This window comes from Emys orbicularis, chromosome 2, assembly GCF_028017835.1.
Source record: "Emys orbicularis isolate rEmyOrb1 chromosome 2, rEmyOrb1.hap1, whole genome shotgun sequence".
NCBI lineage: Eukaryota > Metazoa > Chordata > Testudines > Emydidae > Emys > Emys orbicularis.
This window is the reverse complement of record NC_088684.1, coordinates 5485041-5503159: the sequence shown is the minus strand read 5'-3', so window position 1 is coordinate 5503159 and position 18119 is coordinate 5485041.

The following is an 18119-nucleotide window of genomic DNA, read 5'->3' as shown; positions in this document are numbered from 1 at the left end:
CTGGCAAGTGGGCAATGAAGTCTTGCAGTGACATGTGATCATGTCACCTGAACTGGAATCCATCTTTAACCTGGTGCTTTTCCAGTGAGGGGGGGGTGGAAACCCAGAGGGACAAAGGGTTCCCGCCTTATGCAAAAGATATATAAAGGGGTGGAAGAGAACAAAGGGGGAGAGGAGCCATCATGAAGAATCCCCTAGCTATCACCTGAGCTGGAACAAGAGCTGTACCAGGGGAAAGAATTGTGCCCAGGCCTGGAAGGTGTCCAGTCTGAGAAAAAACTTACTGAAGCATCTCTGAGGGTGAGATTATCTGTATTTAGCTTGATTAGACATAGATTTGCGCATTTTACTTTATTTTGCTTGGTGACTTACTTTGTTCTGTCTGTTACTACTTGGAACCACTTAAATCCTATTTTCTGTATTTAATAAAATCACTTTTTATTTAGTAATTTACTCAGAGTATGTATTAATACCTGGGGGAGCAAACAACTGTGCATATCTCTCTATCAGTGTTATAGAGGGCGAACAATTTATGAGTTTGCCCTGCATAAGCTTTATGCAGGGTAAAACGGATTTATCTGGGTTTAGACCCCATTGGGAGTTGGGCATCTGAGTGCTAAAGACAAGCACACTCCTGTGAGCTGTTTTCAGGTAAACTTGCAGCTTTTCATAGATTCATAGATTCTAGGACTGGAAGGGACCTCGAGAGGTCATCGAGTCCAGTCCCTTGCCCGCATGGCAGGACCAAATACTGTCTAGACCATCCCTGATAGACATTTATCTAACCTACTCTTAAATATCTCCAGAGATGGAGATTCCACAACCTCCCTAGGCAATTTATTCCAGTATTTAACCACCCTGACAGTTAGGAACTTTTTCCTAATGTCCAACCTAAACCTCCCTTGCTGCAGTTTAAGCCCATTGCTTCTTGTTCTATCCTTAGAGGCTAAGGTGAACAAGTTTTCTCCCTCCTCCTTATGACACCCTTTTAGATACCTGAAAACTGCTATCATGTCCCCTCTCAGTCTTCTCTTTTCCAAACTAAACAAACCCAGTTCTTTCAGCCTTCCTTCATAGGTCATGTTCTCAAGACCTTTAATCATTCTTGTTGCTCTTCTCTGGACCCTTTCCAATTTCTCAACATCTTTCTTGAAATGCGGTGCCCAGAACTGGACACAATACTCCAGCTGAGGCCTAACCAGAGCAGAGTAGAGCGGAAGAATGACTTCTCGTGTCTTGCTCACAACACACCTGTTAATACATCCCAGAATCATGTTTGCTTTTTTTGCAACAGCATCACACTATTGACTCATATTTAGCTTGTGGTCCACTATAACCCCTAGATCCCTTTCTGCCGTACTCCTTCCTAGACAGTCTCTTCCCATTCTGTATGTGTGAAACTGAATTTTTCTTCCTAAGTGGAGCACTTTGCATTTGTCTTTGTTAAACTTCATCCTGTTTAACTCAGACCATTTCTCCAATTTGTCCAGATCATTTTGAATTATGACCCTGTCCTCCAAAGCAGTTGCAATCCCTCCCAGTTTGGTATCATCTGCAAACTTAATAAGCGTACTTTCTATGCCAATATCTAAGTCGTTAATGAAGATATTGAACAGAGCCGGTCCCAAAACAGACCCCTGCGGAACCCCACTCATTATGCCTTTCCAGCAGGATTGGTAACCATTAATAACAACTCTCTGAGTACGGTTATCCAGCCAGTTATGCACCCACCTTATAGTAGCCCTATCTAAATTGTGTTTGCCTAGTTTATTGATAAGAATATCATGCGAGACCGTATCAAATGCCTTACTAAAGTCTAGGTATACCACATCCACAGCTTCTCCCTTATCCACAAGACTCGTTATCCTATCAAAGAAAGCTATCAGATTGGTTTGACATGATTTGTTCTTTACAAATCCATGCTGGCTGTTCCCTATCACCTTTGGGACAAGTGATTCAGACCCTGGGTCTGTGTTGGAGCAGACGGGAATGTCTGGCTCAGCAAGACAGGGTGCTGGAGTCCTGAGCTGGCAGGGAAAACAGGAGCAGAGGTAGTCTTGGTACATCGGGTGGCAGCTCCCAAGGGGGTTTCTGTGATCCAACCCGTCACAACTTTATTGTCTAATCCAGTGATTCTTAACCTTTTCCATACCAGGTTCCAACAGCAAAGAGGGTGGGGACACTGCTCCCTGCCTTCTAGGTGCAGAGAGAGGGAGGGGAGTCACCAGTAGAGCTGGCCAGGACAGAGAAGCTCCATCCTGTGAAAAAGTTCCAGTTGGCGATAAATCTTTCTGTCCCAAATCCGGATGAAAAGTTAAAACCTCATGGGGGTGATGGGGAAGGGACTGAAAAGTCAAACGTGTTTCAGACTTTTAAAAATGGTTTTTAAAACACAAAATAAGTTCCCAGAATGCCTGGCTAGCACGCTCTTCAGCACCCTGATCTCCCAGCACCCCAGGCCGCCGACCTCCCGGCCTGGCAGGCCGCCTGGCTGCCCTGGCTCCTTGATGCCTCCAGCTGCCCGACTCCCCATTGGCCCAGCTGGCTGTGCAGCCCAAGACACCAAGGAGCAGGGCAGCCCCGCAGAGGGGGAGGCAGGCAGCACTGGGAATTGGGTAGCTCAAGGAGTGGGGCAGCCTGCCAGGCAGGCAGATGGGAAGACAGGCAGCAAGTTGTTCCAAGGAGCAGGGCAGGTGGGAATTGTTGGGCAGACCAGGAAGCTGGCTGTCTGGGGTGTCAGCTGTGAGGAGAGTCAGGCAGCCTGGCAGTCCCCAGGTAGCACGTGGAGAGCCAGCTAGCATGGGGCTCCAGGGAGTGGGGTGGCCCACCAGGTAGGGAGTCAGGAGAACCAGGGATTCCAGTGAGTGGGCAGCCAGCAGGGACAGAGGAGCTACTGGTGGCCCATCTCCCATACTTCCCTCCAGGCGTGCTACTGATGAGCTGGGGGATGAGCTGGCAGGAAGTCAGGCCAGTTTCTCTCAGAAGGTTCTGCCAAATCGACATGTTCCCGCAGAACATTCTGATATTGTCAAACCCCAGCCCAGGCGAGAACCCCTAATTTAAACCCATTTCCTTCCCAAGACACTGCAAACTTCTCTCGGCTTTCTCCAGTCTGGTTTAAAATGTCCCAGAATATGAGGTTTCCACAGTTCTCTCATCATTTATTATTATTTAGTGCTGAATTATCGGGGCCGGTGGTACTGGCCTCTGTATTTCTGTTGCCTAAGGCTTGTCCATGAAAATGGGTTCCTGTGACCTTTCCTTTATTTAGTTTGCAAAGTCAAGCACTCGAAAGTTAGGTGTGATGAACCTGCAACGTCAGGGGACTACAACTCCCCTCAGTCCCTTCCCCACGGCACTTCCCTTTCCCCGGGGCAGGTAGGAGGAAGGACCCTGAGCAGAAAACGATGGGGCACTTTTGGGAGGCAGTAGCCGCATGGCTACCTAGCAGCTGCAGAGAAGTGTAAGTGGGGGGGATGGTCCTGCTATTGTGGGGAACTTTCCTGACTTCTGCACTACGCCGGTGAAATAGGCTAGCGGAAGGATCTGAGTCCTCGTTCCCACTTCCTTTACCCAGAGGCCTCCCTGCCTCGAGGGCTCCCCTTCCACGCTCCTGTCTGGCGGAGTCCATGTAACCCCAACAAGGCTGGGCCCAGGATTCCTGGGGGGCTCAACCCCCAATCCTGCTATCGTCACCTAGGACAGGGGCAGGCAAACTTTTTGGCCTGAGGGCCACATAAGGTTTTAGAAATTGTATGGAGGGCTGGTTAGGGGAGGGGGTCGTGGCATGGCCCCCACCTCCTATCTGTCCCCCCCCGGATTCCTGCCCCATCCAACGCCCCCCATTCCCAGATGGCCCCCCTCCCAGGACCCTGGCCCCATCCACACGCTCCCGCTCCCTGTCCCCTGACCATCCCCAGACCCCTGCCCCTGACTGCCCCCCACTGCCCCATCCAACCCCTCCTCTCATTCCTGACAGCCCCCCTGGCACTCTGCCCCATCCAACTCCCCCTCCTTCCTGTCCCCTGACCCCCTGCCAACCCCCCCTCCTTCCTGACTGCCGCCACGGGACCCCGCCCCCATTCAACCCCCTGTTCTCCCCCCACCCAACCGCCCCAACCCCTATCCACACCCCTGCCCCCTGACCACCACCCAGAACTCCCCTGCCCTCTATCCAACCCCCCCTGCTCCGTGCCCCCTTACCGCACTGCCTGGAGCACGGTGGCTGACAGCGCTACAGCCGCGCTGCCCGGCTGGAGCCCGGCCACGCCGCCGCTGCCACGCAGCACAGAGCACCGGATCAGGCCGGGCTCTGCAGCTGCGCTGCCCCAGGAGCTCACAGCCCCGCCACCCAGAGCATTGCGCCAGCGGCGGGGTGAGCTGAGGCTGCGGAGGAGGGGGAGCTGCGGGGGAGAGGCCGGGGGCAAGCCTCCCAGGCCAGGAGCTCAGGGGCCGGGCCGTAGTTTGCCCACCTCTGGGATAGGGAGTCCCCACTCCAGGGTGCTCTCTCTGCACTGGGCTCTTCCCTGACCCACTGATCATTACTTACAATTTAAAGCGAATAAAATGTATTTAATCAGCAATTAATTTAAAAAAGAATAAGGAAAAATGAAAGGAAAACACGTCACCCCGCTCTGTGCCCGGGAACATCACAAGCAGTGTCTCTGGAACGTCAGGGCAGTTCCGAGTCTGTTCCTTGTAGGTCCCAGGCCTCCTCCTCCAGCCCTGGCTGTGCTGCAGGGATGCTGCGGGTTGGACACTTGCAATGGCGGTGGCCACACACCTCCGGGCTTTGGGTGGTGGGACCCTTCTTCCCAGCGTCAGCCCCCCGTCAGGTTAAGATCCCCCTCCCAGTCTGGCCTGCAAGGACCCTTGGCTGGGGGTATCTTTCTGCACTGGGCCCTTTGCCCAAGGTCCCCCCTTGGCTGGCCCCAGTTGCTCACCGCACCCGGCTCCAGCCTGCTCCAGCTCCAGCTCCACTGTTCTAGCTCCGGCTCCACTTGGCCTCAGCACTGCCGCTGCTGCTCTGCCTCCAGCCCCCTGGGCTGCTTCTCTGGCCCTGTGGCTGCAACCCGGCTCCCAGCACAGGATCTGCTCTCCCTAGGCTGCTTCCGTGTCTCTCTCCCAGCTCTGACCTGCTTCCTGGCCCCTCTGGCTGACCCAGCTCTGCTCCCCAGCTCAGCTTGGGTCCCTGCTCTCTCCTTAGCTCGGCCCCACTCTGTCTGACCCAGGCAATTCCAGCTCACAGGGAGAATGGGACCCCCCTGGCCTCCTGACTCCCTGATTAGCCTGCCCGCCCTGTCAATCAGGCTGCCTGGAGCATTGGCTGCTCCCCATTGTTGCTGGAGCCTGTCAGTCTCAGGGTCCTGATTTCCCCTCGACCCTTCCCCTTTTGGTACTGGGAGCAAGCCAATCAAAACACCCCCACTGAATGTCAGTAAGGGGACAACAGTCCAGTCCCCTTACAGAAGCGATATGCAAAGAACGGTCTGCAGAGCCACGTGTGGAACAGACTGTGTGTGCCGGGCATTGCAGACAGGTGCTGGTCTGTGTGGGGCTTACAGGGGACCAGCAGAAGCTGGGCAAGGCAGGGCCGGTGCTACCATTTAGGCAAACTAGGCGGTTGCCTAGGGCGCCAAGATTTGGAGGCGCCAAAAAGCGGTGCCCCCAATTTTTTTTTATAGCATTCCTGGGCTGGGCTGCTGCGCGGTCGCCGCTCCACTTCTCCTGCCTCCCAGGCTTGCAGCGCCAATCAGCTGTTTGGCGCCGCAAGCCTGGGAGGGGAGGAGAATTAGAGCGGGGGCGGCGTGCTCGGGGAGGAGCAGAGGTGAGCTGGGGTGGGGAGCTGCCGCCCGGCTCCCTGGGCCGGGGGGGGGGGGTGCCTCAGGGCGGGGGAGGGGGAGCTGCCACAGGGGTCCCCACCCCAGCTCACCTCTGCTCCGCCCCCTCCCCGAGCAGCTGTTTGGTGCCGCAAACCTGGGAGGGGAGGAGAATTAGTGCGGGGGCGGCGTGCTCGGGGAGGAGTTGGAGCAGAGGTGAGCTGGGGTGGGGAGCTGCCACGGGGGGGGCGCCTCAGGGCAGGGGGGGCGGGGAGCTGGTGTGGGGCTGGGGGCGGGGGCGCAAGGTGGAAGTTTCGCCTAGGGTGCGAAACTTCCTTGCACCGGCCCTGGGGCAAGGAGCCAGTGCAGAGGGGCCCCAATGAGAGATACTGAGCCTGACCTGGAAACCTGGGAGCTCCTATTTGCTTGCATAGGGACTGGACTGGAGAGGGCACCCCATGCCCTAGGTCTGAAAAGACCTGACTCAAGTGGACTGTCCCAGGGACTCAAACAAGAGCCGCTATTACTTACTGTGAACTGTAACATCACAAAGGGTATTTGCAACCTTCCCTTTCCTGCCAGGCCTAGTAAAATACCCTTTCCATTAGCCATGGCTCAGAGCGGTTATTGGGACCCACCCCAGGGCTAGTCCCTATACAGCCTAGCAGCTGCAGAACGTTCACTGCTTGCCTCCAAGTCACAGCCCACCTGGCATGCTCATTCAGTACATCCGAGGATGGACACACAGGGGGCAGAATTAGGTTGCTAGGGCACTAAAACCTACCTGGCATTTGCTAGTTTTCGAGTGCTTGACTTTGCAACTGTAATGTAGGTTCTTGGGTGAGCTATTTAAGATTTAAATTACGGTAGCACCCAGGGACCCCAATCAGGGCACAGGGATGATGCTGGAGGAGCTGCTAAGGGGGGCAAGGGCAGCCGCAGCAATAGAAGAGCCCTCGGATAGGGTCAGCCTCATCCCACTGAATTGACTTGGGGGTGGGGCCAGCAGGATTCATTGCATTGGGGGCAGAGGGAGTGTGGCAGGGCGAAGACTCATGGCGCGGCACCTCCTGCTGGTCATCCTGGGAATTAGCTCTTCCAGCCCAGAGCGCCCTCTGCAGGCCAGTGTCTCACCTGTCGCTGGCCCCCCATGTCCCTCCCAGACCCCGGTGCCCCTGTTCCTTGGGGTGCTGCCCCCTGGCAGTGCCCCCACACTTTGGGTCTCCCCTCCCCAGGGAACCCCCAACCCCCTATCCCCACCTCACCTCAGTGGCTACTGCCAGTCACCATCTAGCCCCCACTCACTGGGGCAGACGGCAGTCTGCCAAGGCCACTCATCATTGGCAAGGGGGGTTTGGACCAGCTGCCTCTGCTTAAACCCAGGCTGCAGCCTCTGCAACCCTAGTACCCACTTGTGGGCCCTGAACTCGGCCTGTAGCCTGGGGCTTTGTTAGGTTGGATCTCCCCCAGCTCCCTCTGCCCTTCCCCAACCCTGTTCCACCTCAGGTCCCCTCCTCAGCTTCCCAGGCAGCCAGGTCCTTCTCTCTCAAGAGGCTAGAGAGAGAGTGTCTGTTCTTCTGGCCCACCGCCCTCCCATAAGGGCCAGCTGGGCCCTGATTACCCTGGCTACAGCTGTGGCTGCTTCCCCAATCTGCCTCTCTTTTCCCAGCTGCAGCCCTCTCCAGGGCTGTTCTAACTCCTCCGGGCAGGAGCGGGGTGTCCACTCCGCTACAGGGAGGCATTAATAGAATTTGGGAGCAGAAGAAGCAGGGACCACTCCTCTTTCTCTACACCACCCCATGCCCCACTTCTTCCCCTGCTAGGCTCTGCCCGTGCTCCACTTCTTCCCTCGATGCCCTGCTTTGAGATCTTCCCTCAGAGACCTATATATTTTCAGAGCTCTATGGCAACTATTGCAAGGAGGGCATATAGGGCATTCATCTGTTAAAGGGTTTCCACTGAGAAAATGGGAGATAGCTACACACAGGACCACCAGAGCAGATGGGGAAGGGTGCACACATGAACTGCCGGAGGCATATGGGAGTAGGTGGTGTGACGTTGTGCAGTCTATATGGTTTTATAAAAACATAATAAGAAGTGAATATAATGTAACTGGAATAGTTTTATAAAAATATGATAAGTGAATATAATGTAACTGGAATATGCTTCATGCAAAAGGTCTCTTGTAAGGTATCATTACAAAGCTTATAATCTACTGAGTGTGATCATCCCATTTGTATAAATGTACCACTCTTGTATCTAAAACTAGAAATATGAAATATAACTCTGAGGGCCTATTGTAATTATGTAAAGTGTGGGCCATTAATGATGGTTTGGAATCTTGATGACTCCCATTAACAAGGACCATTATCCGCAGATGGCTGTGTTTACCTGTTAGTCTTCCTGTATATGTGTGTGCTGGCAAGTGGGCAATGAAGTCTTGCAGTGACATGTAATCATGTCACCTGAACTGGAATCCATCTTTAACCTGGTGCTTTTCCAGTGAGGGGGGGGGGGGTGGAAACCCAGAGGGACAAAGGGATCCCGCCTTATGTAAAAGATATATAAAGGGGTGGAAGAGAACAGAGGGGGAGGAGGAGCCATCATGAAGGATCCCCTAGCTATCACCTGAGCTGGAACAAGAGCTGTACCAGGGGAAAGAATTGTGCCCAGGCCTGGAAGGTGTCCAGTCTGAGGGTATGTCTACACTACGAGAGTAGTTCGATTTTACTTAAATCGAATTAGTGGAACCGATATTACAAAGTCGAACGTGTGCATCCACACTACGAACAGTAATTCGACTTTGTGAGTCCACACTAATGGGGCAAGCGTCGACATTGGAAGCGGTGCACTGTGGGCAGCTATCCCACAGTTCCCGCAGTCCCCGCTGCCCATTGGAATTCTGGGTCGAGCTCCCAATGCCTGCTGGGGAAAAAAATGTGTCGAGGGTGGTTTTGGGTAACTGTCGTCATTCAACCGTCACTCCCGCCCTCCCTCCCTGAAAGCGCCGGCGGGCAATCAGTTCGCGCACTTTTCTGGTGAGTGACAGCGCGGACGCCACAGCACTGCGAGCATGGAGCCCGCTGCGACCATCGCTGCAGTTATGGCCGTTGTCAACACCTCGCACCTTATCATCCACCTTTTTCAGAGGCAGATGCTGAGAAATCGGGCGAGGAGGCTACGGCAGCGCGGTGAGGACATTAAGTCTGAGAGTGGCACAGACCTCTCGCAAAGCACGGGACCCCGCGCCGTGGACATCATGGTGGCAATGGGTCATGTTGATGCTGTGGAACGGCGATTCTGGGCCTGGGAAACAAGCACGGACTGGTGGGACCGCATAGTGCTGCAGGTCTGGGATGAATCACAGTGGCTGCGAAACTTTCGCATGCATAAGGGAACTTTCCTTGAACTTTGTGAGTTGCTGTCCCCTGCCCTGAAGCGCAAGGACACCTGGATGCGAGCAGCCCTGACAGTCCAGAAGCGAGTGGCCATAGCCCTCTGGAAGCTTGCAACGCCAGACAGCTACCGGTCAGTCGCGAACCACTTTGGCGTTGGCAAATCTACCGTGGGGGTTGCTGTGATGCAAGTAGCCAACGCAATCGTTGAGCTACTGCTCTCAAAGGTAGTGACCCTGGGAAACGTGCAGGTCATCATAGATGGCTTCGCCGCAATGGGATTCCCAAACTGCGGTGGGGCTATAGATGGAACTCACATCCCTATCCTGGGACCGGAGCACCAGGCCAGCCAGTACATTAACAGAAAGGGCTACTTTTCAATGGTGCTGCAAGCACTGGTGGACCATAGGGGACGTTTTACCAACATCAACGTCGGATGGCCGGGCAAGATACATGACGCTCGTGTTTTCAGGAACTCTGTTCTGTTTAGACGGCTGCAGGAAGGTATTTACTTCCCGGACCACAAAATAACTCTTGGGGATGTGGAGATGCCTATAGTGATCCTCGGGGACCCAGCCTACCCGCTAATGCCCTGGCTCATGAAGCCCTATTCAGGCGCCCTGGACAGTGAAAAAGAACTCTTCAACTACCGGCTGAGCAAGTGCAGAATGGTGGTGGAGTGTGCTTTTGGACGTCTCAAGGGGAGATGGAGAAGCTTACTGACTCGCTCTGATCTCAGCGAAACCAATATCCCCATTGTTATTGCAGCTTGCTGTGTGCTCCACAATTTCTGTGAGAGCAAGGGGGAGATGTTTATGGCGGGGTGGGAGGTTGAGGCACATCGCCTGGCTGCTGATTACGCCCAGCCAGACAGCCAGGCGATTAGAAGAGCCCAGCGGGACGCGCTGTGCATCCGGGAGGCTTTGAAAGCTAGGTTCCACAGTGAGCAGGGTAACCTGTGACTATTAATTTTGTTTAAAGAGAAGCTGAACCTGCCACCGTTTCTTTACCCAGTTAATGTTGACTATCCTCTCCAGTTACATACCCCCTTCACCCCGTTTCCCTCCTTCCAACACACCTTAAAAAATAAAATAAATGGAACTTTGTTCATTAAGACCGTTTTCTTTATTAAGGGTTTCGTGGTAAAGGGTTGAAACTGGGACGCAGACTGTGGTGGGGAGCGGGTGTAGTGATGGAAAGGACGCTTCTAAACTCGAGGAATGACAGGCTCCTGCTCCTAGAGCGGTCCGCAGTGGTGGACTGGTTGTTTCAACGGAGCCTGCCACCCCTCCTTTTCGGGACTCTGTGTGTGGGGGCTATGTGACTTTGTGGCGGGGGAGGACGGTTACAGATCCCCTGCTGCGTGGCTCTGTCATCCAGGCTAAGGACCGGTGCATAAGATCTGTAACCGCCCTCCCCCGCCACAAACTCACATAGCCCCCACACACAGAACATGAAAACCACCTCCCAGACTGACCAGGGTGCCTAGTGACTGCAATGTCTGTACCTTGGTAAAGGTGACTGTCCTCTCCAATTACCAACCCCCTTTCTCCCTTCAGACACACTCTCCTCTAAAAGAACCTGACGGAAACAGTAATTAACAGAAACGTATTTTTTATTAACAACTACACAGTTAGGGGATGACACTGGGACGGGGGCTTGGGTGAGGTGCTTTTGGAGTGAAGGAAAGGACTTATCAAAACTTTGGAAGTGAGAGCCGTCTGGTACTTGAGCAGTCGGCAGGGGTGGAGTGACTGTTTTCACGGCCCCTGCCGCCCCTCCTTCTTGGGACTTTGGGTGAGGGGGGGATGGGGCTTTGTGGCGGGGGAGGGCGGTTAGAGATAGACTGCAGCGGGGCTCTGTCCTCTTGCCTCCAGTCCTGCAGAACATCTACAAGGCGCCGGAGCGTGTCCGTTTGCTCCCTCATTAGTCCAAGCAGCGTTTGAGTTGCCTGCTGGTCTTCCTGCCGCCACCTGTCCTCCCGTTCGCTGTGTGATCGCTGGTATTGCGACATGCTCTCCCTCCACTGGGTCTGCTGTGCCGCCTTGGCTCGGGAGCAGCCCATAAGTTCGGAGAACATCTCGTCCCGTGTCCTTCTCTTACGGCGCCTAATCTGCGCCAGCCTCTGGGAGGGGGATGCCGGGGTAGGTCGGGAGACACTCGCAGCTGTGGGATGGGAAAAAGGGAGTGAATTCCTCACAGAGATACATTTTTATGAACAATGAACATAGTCTTTCTCTGTGAACAAGACCATGCACAGCACCTATCACATGCGCACTCAGGACAAGGTCGAATTTTCGGCCTTCCCATTCACTGCCTGGGGTCTTGGAGTACAGATCACAGAAGCGGGGCAGGACAGCGGAATTCGGGTAGCAGGCGGACATGGTAGGCCATAGACTTTTGGCTGCTGAAAGCTCAATTTAAAGCAGTGCCCTCCTTTCACGTTCAAAGCAATGCCCCTAGAGTTGGCCAGTTCCTGCTGCCGGCAATCCGGCCAGCATGAACTCTGCCCCTGTCCCACCCCCCTCGCGGCTGTCCCCGGGAAAGATCACTGTATGCTGCCCCTGTCCCGCCTCCACCGCGTGGCTGTAAACCGCCGGTTACACTTATGTAAAGGAACAGGCAATCAGTCCCAATACTAACATTCCCCTAATTTAAAGCAGGTCACCATGAGTGATATCACTTTGATGAGGATTTCGGACACCGAGAAAGACCGAATGCTGCGTGAATGCCAGCAAAAACCAGGGCCGTATGCGGCCATGCTGTGCGAGGCACTGATCCCAGAGTACCTGCTGATAGCCTGGCGCGGAAAAGTTTCCTACCATGGAGGACGCAATAAGGCCGCTCTCCCCAGGAACCTGATGCAAAGGCTTTCAAATTACCTCCAGGAGAGCTTCGTGGAGATGTCCCAGGAGGATTTCAGTTCTATCCCCGGACATATTGACCTAATTTTCCAGTAGCTGCACTGGCAAGGACTAAAATGTAGAGCGCCTAGGGCAAACTAATCATGAGAAACCGGACATTGTGAGATACTTTTGCAGTACTTGCACTGGCAAGGACTAAAAAGTTAAGCGCCTAGGGCAAAGTAATCATGAAAAACCCATTGTTAATATTCCATTCCTGTTCTGTTCCAAATAAATATTTACATGTTTAAAACACTTACCGACTGATCCTTCCCCTGGTTCAGGGTCACGGTTAACGCCTGGGGACGGTTGGTAGGGGATCTCCGTGAGGGTGATGAAGAGATCCTGGCTGTCGGGGAAATCAGCGTTGTAAGTGCTGTCGACTGCCTCGTCCTCCTCATCTCCTTCCTCATCTTCCCCGTCCGCTAACATCTCCGAGGAAGCGGCCGTCGACAATACCCCATCGTCAGAGTCCACAGTCAGTGGTGGGGTAGTGGTGGCGGCCGCACCTAGAATGCAATGCAGTGCCTCGTAGAAACGGCATGTCTGGGGCTGGGATCCGGAGCGTCCGTTTGCCGCTTTGGTCTTCTGGTACCCTTGTCTCAGATCCTTGATTTTCACGCGGCACTGCGTTGCATCCCGGCTGTATCCTCTCTCCGTCATGGCTTTGGAGATCTTCTCGTAGATCTTTGCATTCCGTTTTTTCGATCGCAGCTCGGAAAGCACGGACTCATCGCCCCACACAGCGATCAGATCCAAGACTTCCCGATCAGTCCATGCTGGGGCCCTCTTTCTATTCTGAGATTGCATGGTCACCTCTGCTGGAGAGCTCTGCATCGTTGCCAGTGCTGATGAGCTCGCCACGATGTCCAAACAGGAAGTGAGATTCAAACTGGCCAGACAGGAAAAGGAATTCAAATTTTCCCGGGGCTTTTCCTGTGTGGCTGGTCAGAGCATCCGAGCTCGGACTGCTGTCCAGAGCGTCAACAGAGTGGTGCACTGTGGGATAGCTCCCGGAGCTATTAACGTCGAATTCCATCCACACCTACCCAAATTCGACATGGCCATGTCGAATTTAGCGCTACTCCCCTCGTCGGGGAGGAGTATAGAAATCGATTTAAAGAGACCTCTATGTCGAACTAAATAGCTTCGTTGTGTGGACGGGTGCAGGGTTAATTCGATTTAACGCTGCTAAATTCGACATAATCTCCTAGTGTAGACCAGGCCTAAGAAAAAGCTTACTGAAGCATCTCTGAGGGTGAGATTATCTGTATTCAGTTTGATTACACATAGATTTGCGCATTTTATTTTATTTTGCTTGGTGACTTACTTTGTTCTGTCTGTTACTACTTGGAACCACTTAAATCCTATTTTCTGTATTTAATAAAATCACTTTTTATTTAGTAATTTACTCAGAGTATGTATTAATACCTGGGGGAGCAAACAACTGTGCATATCTCTCTATCAATGTTATAGAGGGCGAACAATTTATGAGTTTGCCCTGCATAAGCTTTATGCAGGGTAAAACGGATTTATTTGGGTTTAGACCCCATTGGGAGTTGGGCATCTGAGTGCTAAAGACAAGCACACTCCTGTGAGCTGTTTTCAGGTAAACTTGCAGCTTTGAGGCAAGTGATTCAGACCCTGGGTCTGTGTTGAAGCAGACGGGAGTGTCTGGCTCAGCAAGACAGGGTGCTGGAGTCCTGAGCTGGCAGGGAAAACAGAAGCAGGGGTAGTCTTTGCACATCAGGTGGCAGCTCCCAAGGGGGTTTCTGTGATCCAACCCGTCACAGGTGGGTGTCCTTTCCGGGTGCCTGAGAACAGGAAATAAAACTGAGCATCAGATAACAAGCTCTTGTTACACCCTCAGTCACAAGACTCAGCTTTTAAAAGAGAACTTGGGTTATTCTGAGAATTCACACCTTTTGTTTAAGGGTTTTGTGCAAGTAGAGATCTCAATGGCCAGTCACGAGCCAGCCTCCTTCTGCACCACCAGCTACACCCGGTACCTACACACACACACACTAGCCCCCGAACTAACTCACACACTGTGCTTCCACCCTGTTTTTAAAGAGGTAGCTCCCATTTCCCATATTGCATCATTTATATCCCCATTAGAAACATACACAATAATAAATAAATATTCAAAATATAAACAGCCGCCGTCTATTCCAGGGACCTCACACGTTCACCATTGAGATCCCCCTAGTGGTTCCCCATCGGCTGGTGAATCAAAGGTCTACATAACATTGCTCTTCTCTCATTAACTTCATATTGTACACCAACCTCCCCAGCCTTGTCCTACCATTGGTCATTCATACAGTCATCCACACAGCCCCTGTGCGTGGTATGGCCTCCCTTAGCTCTTCTGTGAGGTCCCTACACCTTTAAAGACACACCTCAGCCATGCAGCCTACTGTGAATCCAACAGACTTGTAGATCAATTGCCTTTTATTGTTCCCCTGTCCCTAATCTCCATCTGCTTGTCTGTCTGTCCTTCTTAACACAACGCACAGTCAAGCTGTGGAACTCGTTGCCAGAGGATGTTGTGAAGGCCAAACCTGTAACAGGGGTCAAAAAAGAACTAGATAAATTCATGCAAGAAAGGTCCATCAATGGCTATTAGCCAACATGGTCAGGGATGCAACCCCATGCTCTGAGGCTCCCTAAACCTCTGACTACCAGAAGCTACGACTGGACAACGGGATGTATCACTCAATAATTGCTCTGTTCTGTTCATTCCCTCTGGAGCTAGCCACAGTATAAGACAGCATCCTGGGCTAGATGGAGCCGTGCTAGTATGGCCGTTCTTAGGCAGTGACCTCCTCGGCCTGAAGACCAGCCCTCCTTGAATGTTTTGAAAATGCCCACCATTTTGCGGGTACAACCGTCAATAAATAATAATGTTCAGAAGATTCTCTCGGGTATCAGTATTTACACAGCACGGATCATCAGAATATCTGAACTGCTAACAGAAAGCCACCACCACCACCACCACAATCCTTATGTGTTTCATCTGGTTTCCTCCAACCCTCCTCTGAAGCACTTGAGCAATTAAAAAAAAAAAAATCTCTTTCACTTCCTCCATCTTTAACCTTCTTCCCCTCTGCGACTATTTTTGGTTGTAGCTGTGGTAAAGTTACATGAAAAAAGTTAGGTTGTCACTTTAAGAAAGTGATCTCTGAATTGGCTGTGTTTCCCTTTCAGCAATGTATTCTACTGTATTTATAAAGGTATTTTATTTATTTATAAATGGAGATAATCTATCGCCTAGAGCTGGAAGGGACCTTGAAAGGTCATTGAGTCCAACCTCCTGTCTTCACTAGCAGGACCAAGTACTGTTTTTGTCCCAGATCCCTAAGTGGCACCCTCAAGGATTGAACTCACAACCCTGGATTTAGCAGGCCAATGCTCAAACCACTGAGCTATCTCTCCCCCCAGGGAATGAAAGGGTTCAAGCCAGGGCCACTACTGTAAATAACCACGCCCAGATCAGTCCATACTGCAGGAATAAATGGATAAGGGACTGCAAAGATTTCAAGGTCCCCTCCCTGACATGCCTCTGTAGACTGAGGGGTGAGGATGCAGGACATACGAGGGCTTTTCCCCTAACCACGTGATTCCTCCAGTTTCCATGCAGATCTCAGGGATGTGTCAGAGGCCAGCACTGCCAACGCAGGGAGCGTTGTGCTTGGGAGCATGGCCCCTCTCTCCCTTATTCATAGAATATAAGGCCAGAAAAGACCACTGTGGTCATCTGGTCTGACCTCCTGCATACCATAGGCCATTGGACTGCCTTGAATTAATTCCTATTTGAACTAAAGCAGATCTTTTAGGAAAAAAAAGTCCAATCTCAGATGCAATTTATCTGGACCTGTTGATTTAAAAAAGTCCGACTCGAATAGCTGCTGTTTAACAGCCCTCTGGAATGCAGCCCTATTTCTATGGACACTACTGGCAGCTGTTGTTGCACTAGGTGTAATCTAGGGTTACCATACGTCCGGATTTTCCCAGACATGTCCGGCTTTTTGGGCTCCAAATCCCTGTCCGGGGGGAAATCCCAAAAAGCCGGACATGTCCGGGAAAATCGGGACATGCGGGGCCGGCGGTGCTGGGCCGGGGGCCGGGCCGGGGGCCGGCGGTGCCAAGCCGGGGACTGGGCCGGCGGTGCGGTGCCGGGCCGGGGGCCGGGGGCCGGGCCGGCGGTGCCGAGCTGGGGGCCGGGCCGGGGACCGGGCCGGCGGTGCCGAGCTGGGGGCCGGGCCGGGGACCGGGCCGGCGGTGCCGAGCTGGGGGCCGGGGCCGGGGGCCGGGCCGGCGGTGCCGAGCCGGGGGCCGGGGGCCGGGGCCGGGGGCCGGGGGGGTGCTGAGCCGGGGGCCGGGCCGGGGACCGGCAGTGCTGGGCGGGCCGGGGGTGCTCGGCCGGGGGCCCGGGGGCCGGGCCGGGAACCGGCAGTGCTGGGCGGGCCGGGGGTGCTCGGCCGGGGGCCCGGGGGCCGGGCCGGGAACCGGCAGTGCTGGGCGGGCCGGGGGTGCTCGGCCGGGGGCCCGGGGGCCGGGCCGGGGACCGGCAGTGCTGGGCGGGCCGGGGGTGCTCGGCCGGGGGCCCGGGGGCCGGGCCGGGGACCGGCAGTGCTGGGCGGGCCGGGGGTGCTCGGCCGGGGGCTGGCCCGGGGCCGGCACCCCAGCGCCCGAGCCGACCCAGGCTGGAGAAGCCGGGGGGGCCAGACTGGGCCGCGCCTCCTCCCCCCACACCCCCCTTACCTGCTTCAGGCTTCCCGCGAATCAAATGTTCGCAGGAAGCAGGGGAGGGGGCGGAGTTGGGGCGGGGACTTTGGGGAAGGGGCGGAGTTGGGGTGGGGGCATGGGCGGGGCTGGGGGCGGGGCCGGGGCCCCGTGGAGTGTCCTCCTTTTGGAGGCTCAAAATATGGTAACCCTAGGGGCGAGGCAGGGCTCCACAGTGGGAGGGCATGCACTGATTCAGGGCTACCCAGAACTCCCAATTCTCACAATAGCTGTTTTTTAAGCTTCTCCTGATGTCCTGCGTCTTTCTCACAAATTTTTGCCCTCTCAAAATGGCTGCCATTTCTCACAACGGGCAACGGGACTGAAGCCCCAGGCCAAAACAGCTGTGATTTCACAACAGCCTTGGCTGGTGTCAGTGAGGCTGCACCTAGTGAAGATGGCCACCATCTCCCACGGTTTCCAATGGCAATAAAGCCAGGCTGCTCCCAGGGAAGCTGGACTCCGTGGCTAGGAACCTATGAGGGGGCAGGGGACGGTAGGGCTAAGGGAGGCATAGGGGCATAAGGACGGAGGCTGATGGCAGAGTGAGGGGTCAGAGACTGAAGGAAAGGGAGGGAATGAGCAGGGGTAAGGGAATACCGAGCGCAGATGAATGTCAGGGTTGGAAAGGACCTCAGGAGGTCAGCTAGTCCAACCCACTGCTCAAAGCAGGACCAATCCCCAGGCAGATTTTTGCCCTAAATCCCTAAATGGCCCCTCAAGGATTGAACTCACAACCCTGGGTTTAGCAGGTCAAGAGAGTGTGGGGGAGAGTGCTTGGGACAGGGGACTGACGGGGGCGGGGAGGAGCTAGAGTGAAAGGGGGATGGGGAATGATATAATAGCAGTTCTCTCACCCCAGGGGCCAGGGCAGAATGAGCAGGCCCCTCTCTGGGGAGGCTGTTACTTTGTGTATGTCTTTCCAAGTGCGTTTGGACCCTGGAATGATCCCACACCACCGGGGTCAGTGTCTTCCCCAGAAAAGCTGGAAAACCAGACGAACAACAGTGGGGCTGGTTGTTGTTCCTGTACCAGCCTCTGGGCTCTGCGGTCTGTCTCATGCTAGTTTGGGGTTAGCAGCACCTTTGGACTTGATCCGGAGAGACAGGTGGGTCCCTATCAACTGTGGCATGTGTAACCCTTCTGCCAGGTGAAGGCAGCAGCAACAAGGGCCGGGTTCAATACCTAGGGGTTCCTCGTAACCCTACAACACAGAA